The following is a 17957-nucleotide window of genomic DNA, read 5'->3' as shown; positions in this document are numbered from 1 at the left end:
ACACGAAGCCATACAAATATACAAACACAGACATAATTTCAACCGTGATGATGGTTACAAACTGAGTAATCATTGGAAAGATGTGATTAACCATGCAAAAAAGATTTAACTACACTTATTTGGCCAATCTTATTTGACAGACAACTATTACAGGTTTACCATGTTCAGTTGTTTTCTCCTTGTCACAGGTTGAGTCACAAACCGTACCTCTCCATAACAAAGGCTCACCCTCTTAAGCCTCACCTTACCATATGAATAAAAAGTGTGCTGTACTTGCCGCTTCCCCCCCCCCTCTCCAACCATTATATAAACGGAGTGGTAGCTCCTGCAATCTCTCATTTACTTGATACAGCTGTCGTGGCTGTGACGGTTCCACCTGAAGACGGAAGCTTGTGTTGCCTCCGAAACGTGATTTTTATTTTATTTTACTTTTATTAATTTTAATTTTTACCTACGTGACTTTACCGAAAAAACCTAAGAATATATATAAACTATTTTTGGCCTAATTATTCTTAATATAAATTTTGGGAAAAAGGGGCATAAATACAACATTCCTCACCATACTCTCAACCAGCTCCACGTAGTTTTCGACCTTGTGATTGCAGAAGAAGCCACGAACCACTGCGATGATGCTGTTCCAAGCTGCTTTCTCCTTACTAGTGAGCTTCTTGGGGAATTAATTGCACTCCAGGATCTTCTTTATCTGTGGTCCAATGAAGACACTGGCTTTGACCTTTGCCTCAGACAGCTTAGGGAAGAAGTCTTGAAGGTACTTAAAGGCTGCCGACTCCTTATCTACAGCTCTAACAAATTGTTTCATAAGGCCAAATTTGATGTGCAGTGGTGGCATCAGCACCTTCCAGGGGTCCACCAGTGGCTTCCACTTGACGTTGTTCCCCCCCACAGAGAGCTGAATTAGGGCACAAAAAGTTGACTCCCACTGATGCCCCAAGACCGATCCTTCGGGATGGCCTTTTGATGTGGTGGGATGAAGGGCTGCAACGTCGTCGAATTGTGGTTCCCACCACCCTTCGGGGCAGATTGACATGGGTGGTGCACGAGGAGAAATTGTTACATCTTGGGGTGCGGAAGACGTTGTTAATGTTGCAGCATGACTTTTATTGGCCAGGAATGTCGAGCAACGTGTACCACTTGATTAAGGGTTGTACGGATTGCGAACACCGGAAACTTCTGCTGAGGAAGTCCCAGCCTCCACTTCAGGCCATCTCAGTGTCAAGGATTAACGAGTTCATATTCTTAGTTCTTTCGGTAAAGTCACGTAGGTAAAAAATGAAATCAAAATTAATAAAATAAATTAAAAATCACGACGTTTTGGAGGCAACACAAGTCTCCGTCATGAGGTGGGACCGTCACAGCCAGATTTGATGCAGCAAATCTGGCTGTGCCTCCGAAACGTCGTGATTTTTATTTTATTTTATTAATTTTGATTTCATTTTTTACCTACGTGACTTCACCGAAAGAACTAAGAATATGAATCCTTGCAGTCACGAAAGCTTCAAATCTAGGATTAACGATTTGCTCGCGCTCAACATTCTGGGACCCTTTCTGACCACGCAGAGGGGGAATAAAGTTCTCCTGGTTGAGGTAAAATTTTTTTTTTCTCGTTGGCTGATGGCCTGGCCGTTGCTCGACCAGTCGGCGGCTTCCATTGCCAAAGCGTTTTTGAACGGTCATGTAATGGACAAAGGGGCCCCCGAGTACCTTCTCATTGTTCAGGGGCAGAATTTTTAATCGAAGCTGCTACGCAAAGTTTGTGATGCACTGGGCACTAGTAAAATGAGGACGGCACCATACCATCCCCAAACGGACGATATGGTGGAATGCCTGCATAGAACCCTGATATCCATGCTCTGCCAGGTGGTCAGTGTGGCTCAAACCGATTGGGATCTGCATGTTCCGGAAGTCCTGGCAGCATAGAGGATGGCTCCCCATGCTTCCACTGGATTTTCGCCATTTTTCTTCATGTATGCGAGACAAAATGAACCCTCCATGGAGTTTCAATGGGGTCTGTCAGAGATGATCTTGCCTACGCGCTGAAGTGCATTTCGGCGCTGAAGTGCATTTCGGCACTTCAGCGTCGTGCCTTGGAAGTCGCTCACTAGATATGCATGTGTGCAATTTGTAATCATATTCTTTATATATTTGTATTTATTTACGTGTATTGACTTTCTTCCCTTTTCCATATTTTTTTCATTCCTATCCTTTTTATTTGCAATGTTTTGTAACTTGCTGACCTGCCCCGACTGGACATCTATGAAATAGCGCTTCATGGCTCATTGGATTCCTCCTGCAATTTAAATACAGATTCTGATTCTATAGATGAAATGAACACACGAACAGTAATGATTTTCAGCATTGACCTTTTGCGAGTGAATACTTTCAACAGACTGATTCACTACAAGCAAACTCTGGTGGACTGCCAGATGTTAAAGGAACCTCTGTGAAGATATAGATCATAGATTAAAGTAACGTTGCATCATACGTGAATCAAAATAGCCATGAGCTTCGGAGAATATTAATTAAAAAATATTTTCTCACCCCATCGGCACTCAACATCACCCCCATACAATGTGGGGGACAAGAACCGCACAGAACCGGTTCAACCGTGAGAAGGGGAGAGGTTTCAGCCTCTCGACACAGCAGCAGCGTTCTGCAATGCGAGGGTCTCTGAGTGGTCAGCGCCGTACAACTCCACAGTACGTGAAGTAACCAGGAACGGACGCGTCTGAGAGGAGATGGAGCGATGAACTCATCCCGTGTGCAGGTACTGGGAGGATTCTCGCATCGCAGATCCGTGAGAGATGGTGACGGCTTTGGGAAGCCTTCATCCAGCAGTTGATCGCTCATGGCTGATGATGGTTAATGTTACGTTTTATGTTCACAGTACGACACGCGTTGGAGTGGCTTGGGGTCAGCACATGTTATTTATTTGTATAGAAGCACATTTCAAGTGGTTGAATAAAGGATGTGTGCATATGTAATACGACAATACCTTCTCCACAGAAGTGGAATGCGTGTAGTGGTAGAGCAGTGGAGAAGGTGTAGTGGTACAGCAGTAGAGAAGGTGTAGTGGTACAGCAGTAGAGAAGGTGTAGTGGTACAGCAGTGGAGAAGGTGTAGTGGTACAGCAGTAGAGAATGTATAGTGGTACAGCAGTAGAGAAGGTGTAGTGGTACAGCAGTAGAGAAGGTGTAGTGGTACAGCAGTGGAGAAGGTGTAGTGGTACAGCAGTAGAGAAGGTATAGTGGTACAGCAGTGTAGAAGGTGTAGTGGTACAGCAGTGGAGAAGGTGTAGTGGTACAGCAGTGGAGAAGGTGTAGTGGTACAGCAGTAGAGAAGGTGTAGTGGTACAGCAGTGGAGAAGGTGTAGTGGTACAGCAGTAGAGAAGGTGGAGTGGTACAGCAGTGGAGAAGGTGTAGTGGTACAGCAGTGGAAAAGGTGTAGTGGTACAGCAGTAGAGAAGGTGGAGTGGTACAGCAGTAGAGAAGGTGGAGTGGTACAGCAGTGGAGAAGGTGTAGTGGTACAGCAGTAGAGAAGGTGGAGTGGTACAGCAGTGGAGAAGGTGTAGTGGTATTGCAGTGGAGAAGGTGCAGTGGTACAGCAGTAGAGAATGTGTAGTGGTACAGCAGTAGAGAAGGTGTAGTGGTACAGCAGTAGAGTGGGTGAATGGTACAGCAGTGGAGTGGGTGCAGTTGTACAGCAGTGGAGAATGTGTAGATATGAAGAGGATTATGTACTGTGTGTATTAAGGATATACATGTGCCATCCTTTTTGTCAGTCCACTGCTCTATGCGGACTTCCTCACACCGTGTGCGCTGTGGGGAGTAATGTGACCTTACTTCACCGCGACGTCAGTAAGGGGGTTGTTAATTCGGAGAGAGTAGACACGGGGGAATATAATTACGGGACAGCAATGGATATTTGTACTTAGTTCAGAACAAAATGGTTCACCTTGTTTCACCTTGTTCTGGCCATGTGTGGAAATGGCAGGGAAGTGGTGAGACAAGTTTCGTTTCACCCTGATAAACAAATACCTACACAGACAGGAATATACCACGCACACACGCAAACACAAATGCTTGCACGCACCTGTACGTACACACAAATTACAAAGATCCCCTGTATAGCCTCACATATTGTTGGGGCAAGTGCTATTAGTGCGTACTATGAATTGATGCTGTGGCCGAGACGATGCTTGGCCGTCTTTGTATCCCCAATTATGATGTTTACACAGACCCGATAATTATTTAAGGCTGAGTCGTTCAAAGGGTGTCCGAGTACGAGTCAGATATTAATCACTCCTGTTGGCAGTGAGTAGGAATCAAACTCGGGTTGCTAAATTTTCAGTGAAGTGCTGTCGTGGGTATACGCTTATAACAAAACAAGATTTAGTGCCAATAAAGATTACACTTTCATTGTCTCAATAATATTGTACTTTAATAGCAATGACAGTGATAGTTGATTAGTTAATGGTTGTTTCAGTTTGCATATATATTATTTTGTTATGGAAAGTTGGAACCGTGGATAGACAATTTAATTAAGAGCTATGTAACAATTATAACCTTGTAGGAAGTTCTGGAGGGTGGTTCATAATGTCCCAGAGACCCTTACTCCAGAGCACTTCATTAGATTGATGGCCAAGCTGGGGAGGCCCAATTACATTTACGAGGTTCGCAACTCAAGGCCAACCACACATAAACTACTCTTGTCTCCCAAAAATGAGCGTGGGTTGATGGCCAAGCAGTTGAGGCCTGGTTTTAACTGCAAGCTCTCGATTGTCTCGCAAGCGAGAGATGAGATACATCCGATAATAAATATTGTTTATTATTATTACACACTGGTTCATTCAAACTGATTATAGCAGTGGGCTACGTAAGAGGAGAAACAGCAGAAGGGGAGGGGAGGAGGATGAGATTCGGTGCTCCGGAGCCCAGAGAGCGCCCAGAAGGCCCAGAGAGCCGGGGACAGCCCTGCTGCTCGCGTTAGCCGAGTAGCGAGCGCCACCCCCGTGCTTGCGAAGCTGCGCTCGATAGAAGTCGCGCATTGCACGAGAACGGCTGAAGCGCCGAGTAACCACTCAGAGGTGTAGTGGTACAGCAGTAGAAAAGGTGTAGTGGTACAGCAGTAGAGAAGGTGTAGTGGTACAGCATTAGAGAAGGTGAAGTGGTACAGCAGTAGAGAAGGTGTAGTGGTACAGCATTAGAGAAGGTGAAGTGGTACAGCAGTAGAGAAGGTGTAGTGGTACAGCAGTGGAGAAGGTGTATTGGTAAAGCAGTAGAGAAGGTGGAGTGGTACAGCAGTGGAGAAGGTGTAGTGGTATTGCAGTGGAGAAGGTGCAGTGGTACAGCAGTAGAGAATGTGTAGTGGTACAGCAGTAGAGAATGTGTAGTGGTACAGCAGTCTGCTCGTGATCTGCTCAGACTCTTCACCTATCTACACCTCATACCATGTTAGGTTGAATTGAGAACAAACGGAACTGTTCCAGTCTATAGCTTGGATAATATTTCATGCACACTCGGTTTTGGAAAGTAGTTTTTTGCCACCGCAAGCGTTTTGCTAACAATTCCCTGAAACCTTAGATAAGTAAAGTATTATATCCAGTGGCGGCTTGTCAATAGAGGGCGCTGGGGCGCCGCCCCCATCAAGATTCAAGAAATATACATATACAAAAATTATATAAAAATACATAAATAAAATATTTTTTTCATACGATGTGCCGGCTGGTAGTATGAAAAGCATCAGCATTTAATAAAAACTGGCTTTAATCGGTCAACTATTTTCTATGTTTTTCAATGTGTTTCATGCGGGACGCCGGACAAATAGATGTCTATGTGAGACTTCAAATTTTCGGACAGCATGTGACCTGAAGCTGGTCTCTAATTGGTTTCTTAAAGATTCTCCTCAGGGCGCAAGTCGTTGCGTCCCTGGCCAATCAGAATTGGATACATGTTATTTTATCCAATCTGATTGGTTCTCGTCACCTGTCATTCAACTTTACGCTCTGGGCCACTACTGCGAGTGCGCAGGCGACACCACTTCGACACTTGCTAGGCTGATCAAATGTTTTGTGTAAACAATGGCAGCAGTTCATCCAAATTCTGTAATTTATTTACAAAAAAACCCTTTCACAAGGCTTTCGCTGGAAGAAATAAAAAAGATAAAGGATCTCGGACCGGACCAACCCGATTTACAAATCCAGCAGCAGGCCAGTGACAGAGGACGAAGCTACACACGAAGCTTCACCCGCGCTTGTTATGAGAAACGGAGGTGGCTGGCTGGATGTGATGTTAGCAATTCTCTTTTTTGTTTTCCCTGTCTTTTATTTCAAAGTGTCGGCACTGAAGTTTTGTGGACAACGACGGGGGTAAGAGACCTCAAACATCTCTCTGACAAATGCAAACGTCATGAAAGTAGCCGCAGCCATATTGATAATAGCATGAAACTAACGTTTTTGGGCAGAGTTAGCATTGCTGAACAACTAGATGAAGGCTACAGGATTGGCATTAGAAGGCACAACGAAGAGGTGACAAAAAATTGACACATACTGTCTAGGATAATAGACTGTGTGAAATTTTGTGGAGCATTTGAGTTGGCGTTACGTGGCCATGATGAGAGTGAGAGCTCAGATAACCCCGGTATATTTCGCGGGTTGGTGGATTTTGTTGCCTCTCTTGATGGAGCATTGAAAGAGCACCTTGACAGTGCTACTGTATTTAAGGGAACGTCGAAAACTATACAGAACGAGCTACTGGACTGTATGTTGTCTGTTACAAGAGAAGAAATAATCAAAGAAGTCCAGACAAGTAGTTTTTTATCAATCCAGGCAGATGAAACAACAGATATTGCCACACAGTCCCAACTTGTGCCTGTGCTGCGCTTCATCGACGACAACAATAACGTGCAGGAAAGATTTTTTGAGTTTATCCCTCTGCAGTCAGCTACAGCTGAGTCCATTGCTACTGCACTAAAAGAGCGTCTTGCTTCTATCCTTCCTAAGGATCAGAAAAGTAAGCTCATCTGCCAGGCATATGATGGGGCCAGCGTGATGAGGGGTGCCACTGCAGGTGTTCAGAGAAAAATACAAGATGTGTACCCAAATGCCCACTACATCCACTGCTACGCACATCAGCTCAACCTGATAATGCAACAGGCCATGTCTCACATATCCAAGACGAGAATATTTTTTTCTAACATTGGTGGATTTGCCAGCTTTTTTTCTAAGTCACCCAAGCGGACATGTTTTCTGGATAAAGTGGTTGCCCATAGACTGCCAAGATCCAGCAACATCAGATGGAACTTTCATAGCCGTGCCATTAATACTGTTTTTGAGCACAGAGAGGATCTCATTCACTGTTTTGAGAGCATACAAGACTCAGGTGACTTCGACCCCAATACTGTCAGAGAAGCAGGAGCCCTGGCCATGCTATTGGAGGATGAGGATTTTAAGTTCTTTCTGGAACTTTATCACCACATCATGCCACATGTAGACTTCCTCTATGCCAAGCTCCAGAAAAAGAACATTGATTCAGTCCATATCAAAGTGAGCATCCAACAGTTCCAACAAGAAATACAAAAGATCAGGTAACTTTATTCCTGTAATATGATCATTATTTGCTTTCTCTTTCATTTTTAACTCTCTTTATCCTTTGCCAAAATTATAATAAATTATCTTTGTCCTTTGCAAAAACTCTCTCCACTCCATTGGTGAGCAAAGCAGTGGTTCTCGTCCAACAAAGAGGCGCCGGGCGCTCAGTTCGGAAGACCGTGAAAGGATTGCAGCAGAGGTGAGTTTGTTATAGAAATCAGTCAAAATACCATTTTACATTATTGTTGTGCTGCAGAGATGTCCTGCCTACATATCATATTCTACAGACTCAAGAAAACATTTTTAGTTTGGTATAAATCCTAACAAAAATCTTAATTTTAATATACAATAGCATCCCAAAAATAATAAATTGGCAACATAAAAATAAATGATCAAATGAAATTTGAAGCCACCAAAAACTACAGTCTTGTATGGGACAAAAACTCAAATGGCTCTATTTTTCTTTTGAAAGTAATTGCAACTGTGACAATTAGTGGTCTACTCCAGGCTACTACCTTACATTTATATATCTATTTGTTTAATTATCTCTATAGGTCTGTGACACAATCCTGGGACACACTAGGGAGCGTTTCTCCTTCACAGACCACCTTGTCTGTGCCACCTTGTTGCAGGGGGACAGGTTTGATGAGTACAAGGATACCTTTCCTGAAGATGCATTGAGCAGCACCATGAAAGCGTACCCGATGCTCAGTGGAAGCAAGCTGAAGACGGAGCTCAGTCTCATCTACAGCAAGGAAGAGTTCAGAGCCTGCCGTGGTGCTGTGGACCTATTCCAGCTGTTTATGGAGAATAATCTCGAAGAAGTCTTTTCCGAAACTGTGACTCTCCTAAAAGTTATCATTACCACACCCATGACCACGGCTGAAGCTGAGAGGTGCTTCTCAACCTTGAAACGAATAAAAACTTTTCTCAGAAACACCATGACCCAGGAGAGGCTGAATGCACTGGCATTGCTGTCCATGGAAAAGAGACTTGTTACGGAGATGACTGACTTTAATCAGAGAGTAGTTGAGAAATTTGCTGGCCAGAAAGAAAGAAGAGCAAAATTTATGTTCAAGTAGGAAACATGCTTTTTGGTACTTTGGTCTGAAATGTATATAAAAGAGAAACATTTATGTTCAAGTAGGAAACATGCTTTTTGGTACTTTTTTTTTGGTCTGAAATGTAAATAAAGATCATCAAAATTTATATTCAAGTATTCAAAATGGTTTTTGGTACTGCTTTATATTTATTTGCCCCCCTCAATAAAATAAAAAAATGCGCCCCCCCCAAAAATAAATATCACCAGCCGCCACTGTATAGAACAATAGCATGAGGAATGCTGTATAAGGTCCCTTGCCACCAGCAACTATTATCAACAACTATTTTATCACACCTCTGAGTACTACTTATTGCAGTGCTTGACTCTGCAAGTGAATCAAAATATAAATAAAACGTAAAATAACGTTTTCAGCGAAACTATCAAAAACTCAACTCTACTGCCAGTCACGAGGGCAAATCCCGGAGTCTGCTTCTGCAGGACTGGTTCGTATGATGGTGTGTGCTGTTTATATGATCATGTATAGCTTACTTGATTAATTCCCTAAGTCACATTAAGGCGCGAAGCTCCCCCCACCTCTTGCACACGTGGTGCATCCATTAGGTCAGCCTGAGTTCATCCCAGGTTCTGAAATCAGACATCCTGGCTGTCCCTCAAACTTCATTGTTTTGTTAGGGCATTTTCCTGGTCAATGCCCAATTTATGTTTGCAAAGGACCTTAAAGTAACCTTTGACCTTTACCCACAATTTTCCTGAATCATCGTCTTTATGGCTTTGATCAACTGCCAATGGTTTACTTGTTCGTTTTGTATTTAGGGGTCGTCCATAAATTACGTCACGCACCAAGGGGAGCGGGGGGATCAGACATTTGTGACGATGTGTGACGATGGGGGGGTGGGGTTGAGAAATGTGACGTCACGTAAAAATGCGCAACTTTAAATAAATATAGACAACACGTTCTACTTAATTAAATAGACTTTTTAATAAATGTTTTCTCCTACAACATCAGAGTGCAGCGCCACATTAAATATGCACTACAATGACAATAGTTTAAAGCGATTTGAAGCATGTTTAAATTTTTTTTTTTGGGGGGGGCAGAGCTTTGTGACATCATATCTGAGGGGGGAGTCTGACTTTTTGTGACGCCGTGTGACGACGGGGGGGGGGGAAGCAAAAATCGTCCAAAATCGCGTGACGTCATTTATGGACGGCACCTTATCTATGCCATTCTCTTTCCATGTCGGAATGCGCGGGGTGAAGTTGTGTCGCACATAGCAAGATTCGGTGCACACCACGACTTTTTGTTCTAAAATCGGCAATTTTTTTTTATTTTGGGCCCAGTTAGGTCCCCCCCACTTGTGCTTTTGATTGGACTGGATCCCAACACAATTCCGGATACGGCATTGAGCTTACATTCCTCTATTTTAGCACACTCATCTACATCCATCATAAACATGTCATCACCCAATTTCCATCAAAAGGCAGATGCCTACTTCCCTTAGAGCATGTATCCGCCCTTTCCAAAGTAAAATCATCCAATCCAGCGACAATGGGCCACTCGTTCAGTTAGCCTACTAGATATGCAGTAATTGCGCTCACTGTACGGTCTCTGTGTCAGATTAGGTATGTTTCTCTCAAATTATGCTCACTATGCGCTGTGTGTGTGTACCAGGTGTGGTATGTTCCTCTTGACTCATGCTCAGCATGTTCTGTGTGTGTTGCGTGAGGTGTGGGTCATGTGTTTTGCGTCATGCTGGCAATCCGGTTTTACCCACTGCTGTTTGTCGTCATCCACTGTTTGGTCACACATCAAGGCAGTCATGTTTTTTTACGTTCTTTAGCTGTGTCAATTGCTGGGGTGATGCTTGCGTTCTCCACCACAGTATTTGAATTGGTACCCTATTCATCTAGGGTTTGCCAATTATTGTAATCCCCATGGTTTGCCCTGCCACTAGCAGCCTGCAGATGTTTTCCAAGGGCGCTGTCATTTTGAAACAAGAGTTGTATGTCAATGTCCTCATTCTCCATTTCAGTCGTGAAGGCAGTTGGCAGTGTTTTCAATGGCAGCTCATTCCCAATTTATTTGTATGATTCATCAAGCGCTTGTGCCAAATTTTGGATCGCTGTAGAACAAGATGTATTCCTCCCCAACTCTTTATTCCTTATACCATTCTGGTACGAATTGCGTGGGTGTATTGGTTTTTACTGTTGACATGGTTGCTCCCTCTACCTCCGGGGGTGTTCCTTTCATCCTGTTAGAGTAAGCGAACCTGTTGTTGTCGCTGGTTGATGGTTGATCATCTCTTATAGCTGGTGGGGTGTCAATGGGGGTGGGCCAGATTTGTGTTTGTCCATGAGTGGGTTGTGGCATGGGGTCATGGTATGATTCCCCGACTTACCCACACCCTGCTATTCCCCAAATCACCTGGTTGTGTGCCCTGTGGTCCCATTAGATGTGTGTGCCACCCCCTAGCAGGATTGTTACCTTCATAGCTGTGTGTGTAATTCTGTCATTAGTTCATGGGTGCCTGTCTCTGTCTGTATTGTGATGCCACCTGGGGCATTCTACGGCTCACTTGTAGGGTGCTGTAACTGCTTTTGGGAATTTCACTTCCCTCAAGATGGTGGAGTTCATTATCTCTGGTGGCCATGTGTATTCTGCCCGGGATATGGCTCTTGCTTCTATATAGCCAGGCCGTATGAGCCTCTTTCTTAATGTGGCATAAGGAGGTTGTCTCTGAGTCCAATAGCAGTCCCATAACTTCTGTAATATCTGGACTCAAGGATTGAAAAAACATCACCTTAAACACTATGTCATCCTCATGGAAATGAGCAACATCACCTGAGTAATACGCTCTTTTGAACCACAGGAGGTAATCTCGTGGATCCTCATCTACATACTGAGTCATCGTCTTAGCAGCATTAAGCCCCTTAAACAGAGTTTAATATTCCCCAACCTTTTAATCACCGCTTGGCTCAGGAGTTTACAATCACTTATAATCGCGTGTGGTAGCGACTTCTAACTTCCTTAGACCTCTGATTTTGGCCTCATCTACTGTTGAGATATGGGTGTATAGGTCACGGCTCTTATTGTGTGGGTCAAAATATGGAATTCTTACGAGAGCTTTATCCATCAGTTTAAGAGTTGTCCTATTTATGGAGTCTTGTGAAGGTTGGTCAATGTGAGAGGAGCTATCACCCGAGCTGTTTCCAACTCTTAAAAATAACTTGTTGTGTATGTTATGCCGATAGCATGGTCCACATTCCTCTGGTGATTCATGTCTGTCCCGTGACCTGTGTCCAGTATGCATTCTCGGTTTATCACATTGCCTTTGTCTAGAGGTGGTGTGTGTTGTCTCTTTGGCTTGTGCTTGTCAGGCGACTTAATACTGATGCGGATCTTGTGCTTAACATATTCCCTGTGCCTATCAAGTGATATACGTGTTGCGTGGAAGCGAATCATCAAATCATACATTATTTAAATGCATGCCTACAAAGGGCAGCGTACTTCTGTAATAAAGGACTCTTTCACAGTGTCGATCTCCATTGTCCTTTATTTGGGTTCGTGTAAATCTCGCTCCCACGGCGTCCTCGCTCAGGCCCGCGTTCCCTCCGTCGAGCACTCCGCAGCCACACCGCCGCTCCGCTCTGCAGCCACACCGCCGCTCCGCTCTGCAGCCACACCACCGCTATGCTCTGCAGCCACACTGCTGTTCCGCTCCTCCTCACTCCCGGCTAGCCTCCCACACTCCGCTAGCTCCTCTGTGCCCCGGACGCCGATGGCCGACGGTGCCGTGGTCTCCCAACACGTGGCGATCGCGCCACCCTCTCGGTACTGCCCAGCGTGGCCTCCTCCCGTTTCCACTCCGTCTCAACTCCCCGATCCCTTCCAGTTCTCTCCCTAAATCCTCTCCCCCACGTGACCCTAACTCCTCCCTCTCCTCACGTGACCCAGACTCCGCCCCCCTCAATCCTTGCTCGCATTACACTTCTATAGGACAGGAAGGCCAAGTTCAAAGGGCTCGCATAATGCACATGAATAATGTACGTTTCCTCAGTAATCCCCCCCCCAACACACATTGTGCAAGAGCGCAGAAGGTTGGTTAACATGTCTCTATATTTGAACCAAACAGTAAGACTTCTCCTCAAATCTCCACAATCTGGCTGTCGCCTGATGAAGCTAGTTGTAATTACTGGCGAAACGTCGTACTCAGTTTGTAAATGTTGTGGCTTGGCTCTCCAACACACCGGTGTGCTGTCCTAGTGACGAATTGACCACGTTCTGTTTACGTGACAACCCTTACTAGTTGGTTATGTCGGGTGGTGGCGGGTTTCAACGACACATTTATATATTTACGCAATCTAACCCAAAAACCTCTTATTGAGATAAGTGAGCTTTTTGATTCATGCTTGCTGTGCGTTTTGTGTTGGTCCCATGACTTACATAATTTACGTCGCTCTTGTGAGTCGTCACTGTCATATGTGTTATGCCGGCAATGCTTTTCTAGTATATGTCTCTCGCGAGTCGTCCCTGCCATATGTGTTGATGTGGTCATGGTTTATCCCGCTAGGCTCTTTGCCTCGTCTGCTCTTTATCAGATCGACCCGTACGTTTAAATACGAATTCCCAATATTCCTCTTCCCCTGATTCCCTGAAAATATGAGATGTCCGGTCCTCAGACCCAAAACCATTCGTCTGGTTATCCGACCCAGAATTCCGCTATCATACGTAATTTTTACTGTAAGGGACAGTCAATCGACTGAAGGGTATTATCTTAATTTTAGCATCTCATGTGTGACATAAGCTATTCTGGTAATCCGACTCAGAGTGCGTATTTTAAAAGCGTTTACTATCACAGGGTACAGTTAGATCGACTCAAGAAAAGTATCTTAATTCATGTATCTTAGTTATGACATTAACTACTCTGGTAATCCGACCAAGTATATGTATATTAAACACATTTACTATTAGGTACCACAACGTCCGTTTAAAACACTTTGGTTAACACAACAGTGGTTCATTTCCGATTTCATGCTTAAATTGCCTGCAGGAGATCCCGGATGAGCCAACCCCATTATGTTGTATATATTGTGATAAATTAAAGAATACAATAAAAATAAAATGATTAAAACTATTAAAATGTGAAAATAATTAAATTTGCTAAACATTTTAATTGTGTATTGTTAATGTTATGAAATATACAGGTAATTAAATATGTGTTTGAGTGTAAGTAAAAATTGGGGTTGTTCATGAAAAAGTATTGCGATTATTAAAAAAAACTACTTAATGAACCCCATATATGTGTAGTGACTTAACTCGGAGACCCCACTTGCTAAGACTTGGAGGCACTTCTTTTATTTAACCAATAACCCTTTTGCACAATACACACCCTACGCTGATACACACTATTTTGTTGCTCGTTTATACACAACTCTACGTGGGTTGATATTCTTTGTTTTTTTCGGTAAAGTCACGTAGGTAGAATATAAAAAAAATGAAAAGAACTAAATTAAATCACGACGTTTCGGGCGCAACACAAGCTTCCTTCTTCAGGTGGGGACAACGTAGCGAAAGCACATCCCCTTAAGTGTGTCTAAGAGATGGCTGTGACGAGGATTTATATAGTCGCGGGGGATGGAGGTAGGGGAGGGGCCATGGTGAGTGTGTGGGCGGGCTGTGGAATGGGAGGCAACGTTGTGAAGCACGGGGGGAGGGGGCGCTGGGAGGCAACGCATGGAGTTCAAACTGAAGCTTTCTGATGCAGGGGGCAGAAGTAAATAAGAAAGTTAAGATTAAGCAGCCTTTTGTTATGCTGCCAGGGGGGTAAATTAGAAATGTCCAAGCTAAAAAACAACGTGTGGCAATGGTGATGGTAGTGAGTAAAGCTGGGAGTAGAAGACTGGGAATATGGATATGAATATGAAAATAAATATAAACTGGCTGTCTAGCAGTGAACTGCACGGCAGCTAAAGTTAATTACATCATTTGGTTAATTACAAAATTCCAATGATTGCTCAATTTGAATCCATCCTCTCGCTTTAAGTTATGTCTATGTTTGTAGATCTGGATGGCTTCATGGACAAATCTTTGGTAGTATCCAGGAGGCTTGCAGAGTACCTTGGTGTTGGAGAACACAATGTCATGAGAACCAGCAGTATTATAACAGTGGTCAGCTATGGCCGAAGAATTAATCCTGCCGTGTTTCAAATCAGACTGTGCTCGCGAATGCGGTCAGAAATATGTCGTTTTGTTTCCCCAATATAACAATCACCACAGGTGCAACTCAGTTTGTAGACACCAGGGTACTGAAAGTCAGGAATGACATCCTTTACGGATGGGATCAGATCACGGATCTTGTGTACTGTACTGAATCGGACCTTGATCTTGTGTTTGTCTAGAATTTTGGACATATTTTTGGTAACCCCTGCTATTAATTCTAGATTTGAAGCTTTCGTGACTGCAATGATTCATACTCTTAGTTCTTTCGGTAAAGTCACGTAGGTAAAAAATGAAAATTAAAATGTTTACCTACGTTACTTTACCGATAGAACTAAGAGTATGAACCCCTGCTATGTATGGCAACGTAATGATTTTGATCGGAGTCTCAGGGGGTTGTTTCTCCACGGTGGGAGAAACAGCTTGGCAGATAGCACGGTCCAAGTATCCGTTCATCTTGAGGGCCAGATGTACATGTTCCAATTCACTGGCCAGGTGGTGTTGGTCGGAGATGCAGTGGGCCCTATGGTATAGTGTTTTGATGAGATAATTCTTTTGTGCCAGATGGTGGTGGGAATCTGTGTGGGCTTGTCTAACTCGTGATGCACGAGTTAGGGAAACTTCAAATCTAGAATCTACGTGGGTTGCTAGCCTATACCCAATGCTAGCCATCTAACACTGACGGATCTGAACCGAGACAGCCAACTACCGTCTAGCAGCATAATATCGAGTGAAGACAACAGCGACGAAGGCGATGATCTTCAACAGCACGATCGAGATCTCACTCCAAACAACAGCCCCGAGCTCTTGCTCAGGGCTCCCTCTTATGCTCCCAGTGTGGCCCCGCTCTGCTCCGGACACGCCCCCTTTCTAGAACCTACTATCGGGTTCCCGGGCTCCCCCCACGTGCCCCTTCTGTAACCTTTCCCCCAGATTTCTCCCCTCTGGTGTATCACCTGGCCTGCTGACATCAGGGCTGCTGTAAGCCGCAGATCCCCTTCCCCGCCAGCAGCCAGCGCGAAGTTGCTACATAGCTAATTTTATGTCACTACATATGCATATGATTATGATGCGCTTATGCATAAAGTTATCACAAGTTCTTCTTATTGTTATTGAATCTCTCGTTTTTTAGAGGTATGTCTTATCAATCTTGATAATAGCAATGATTCTCGCTTCATGAATTATATGTAATTATCTCAGGTCTCAGAATGCACATCTCACGACAGGATACAGTTCTCACAATTTAGATGATGCACGAGTTAGGAAAAAAGCACTTGGACCCTAATTTAAAGGACTTTATGCAAAATTCCTCTGCATATCAAGAGGAACTTAGCATATTGATGCTAAATTCCTCTTGATATGCAAATTACTTTGTCAAGGCGCTCTTCCCCCCTCCATCCCAGCTTAAATAGACACTCCAAGCCTGGGGTGTGTCATTCAGACTCTGTCTTCTCGACAGACCTGTTCTCCACCTGAGGACGGCTGCTTGTGTTGTGGCAGAAACGTCGTGAGAATTATTTTATTATGTTTTATTTTTATTATTTTTTTATTATTTCCACTCTACGTAACTTTACCGAAAGAACCAAGAAGATGGTATCAAATGGTTAGAAAGCATCAACAATTGGATCTCACGATCACGTGATAAAAAGCCCATCTAATGTATCATGCTAGAGCGACAATACACATTTCGTTTGTTATGACGTGTAATGCATGTGTAGTGAGTCCAACTGATTCGCAGACAATACTCTTTTTTGGAGGTAAAACATGATTAAATCCAACACGTTAACACAAAGGGGTAACTGCCCCTTTACCAGATACAGCCTAGGGTGGTGACCACCCAGCTAACTACTCTATACGTTGGAGTTATAGCTACGAAGGGTCGGACCCTCACTCGGGCCCCGGCCACGTGTTGATGTCTCGTAGAGCTTCCAGCTTTAAACGTAGATTTTCCAGCTTGGTTGAAAGCAGCAACACTCAGGGACGCACCTTATATCCTCCTGGATCAGGGCTGGCTCCACCCAGACCCCGCCTGCCTTCGAGCTCCCTCTCGATCCGTCTAGACTCTAGAGAGCTCTCCCCGGACACGTGACCACCCCCTAGCCCCCCCATCCCACCTGGGGGCCTCTCTGTGGACACTCCGGATCACGTGTCTCCGGGGTCAACCAGAATGCCATGGCCCGGGGTAACCCTGCCCTTGAGCTGACACACTCCCACACCCCCTTGTGGGAGCACGTGCTGCACACTGTGTTTGGTGCCTGCGCTATCCCAGCGCACACCAAGCCCCGCTAGGGCTGGTGCTACACCCACTCACGGGGTGTGTGCGATGACTGTACATCGCACGCCATGCTATATTCATGCCGGCCTCACACAGCAACCCACCCGGTGCTGTCACCATACAGTGACATCCCCGATGTCACTACATATGTAAGTTGATATTCTTCTTGGCCCACAAGCTCTACAAGGTACAATTAAAGATGGTGAGTGTAAAGTTAATGTTCCATCTTCTGTCTCCTTTCTTCAATCCGAAAATACCTCCAGTCCCACAACAATGTGTAGAACGGCAGGCTTGGTCCACAGCTGGAGTGCTCGTGGTCATGCTGATCGGTGCTCATTCGCAGGGTTGTCTGTGCATCATGCGCGATCCACAGCTGAAGTCTGCTCGCGGCGCTCGAGTCAGCCCTCTGCCAGTCAGCCGTTATCTGATGCTCTGAGTGCTCAGGTTGTCTGCACGCCAGGCTCGTTCTGCAGCTGGAGCATGTTGAAGCAACGCAAGCACAGCACGTTGCCTGGCAGCAGCCTTTTGGTAGTGCTTGTGTGGGGGCCGTTGGCCCCCGGGGTCTCCCCCGCCAGCATCCCCTATTCCGTTTGCGTTACCCCACCACCCTAATACCCGCTAGGGTTTCACCAGCCTTCGAACGCGACGCCCCTACCCATACGGCCTCACGCAGCGCTCCCATGCTGCAAGCATACGTGCGCACAGCATCATCAATCAAACGCCATACTCCCCCTCTTTACACCGCTACGTACAGCTCTCGCACGCTGCGAGCGTGTGCCCGTCTACAGCCCGGTGCG

General features: G+C 44.9%; 1 protein-coding gene across 3 annotated transcripts in view; it reads left to right on the top strand.

Annotated features, from left to right (window-relative positions):
- The first annotated feature begins 2627 nt into the window (after nt 1-2627).
- Nucleotides 2628-17957, top strand: part of LOC144737930 (uncharacterized) — a 98816-nt gene continuing 83486 nt past the window's right edge. For 2 of the 3 annotated variants that reach the window (XM_078620820.1, XM_078620822.1), the window contains exon 1: nt 2628-2785. The gene's annotated coding sequence lies outside the window, so the exon portion shown is untranslated. Of the gene's footprint in view, nt 2786-5766; nt 7808-17957 lie in introns of those variants that run through there. The other variant, XM_078620821.1, reaches the window with a different exon arrangement.

The sequence above is a fragment of the Lampetra planeri genome, chromosome 75 (genome assembly GCF_965212315.1).
Source record: "Lampetra planeri chromosome 75, kcLamPlan1.2.h2, whole genome shotgun sequence".
Classification (NCBI taxonomy): domain Eukaryota; kingdom Metazoa; phylum Chordata; class Hyperoartia; order Petromyzontiformes; family Petromyzontidae; genus Lampetra; species Lampetra planeri.
The sequence above is the reverse complement of the archived record's forward strand: the minus strand, read 5'-3'. Positions and strand labels throughout refer to the sequence as shown.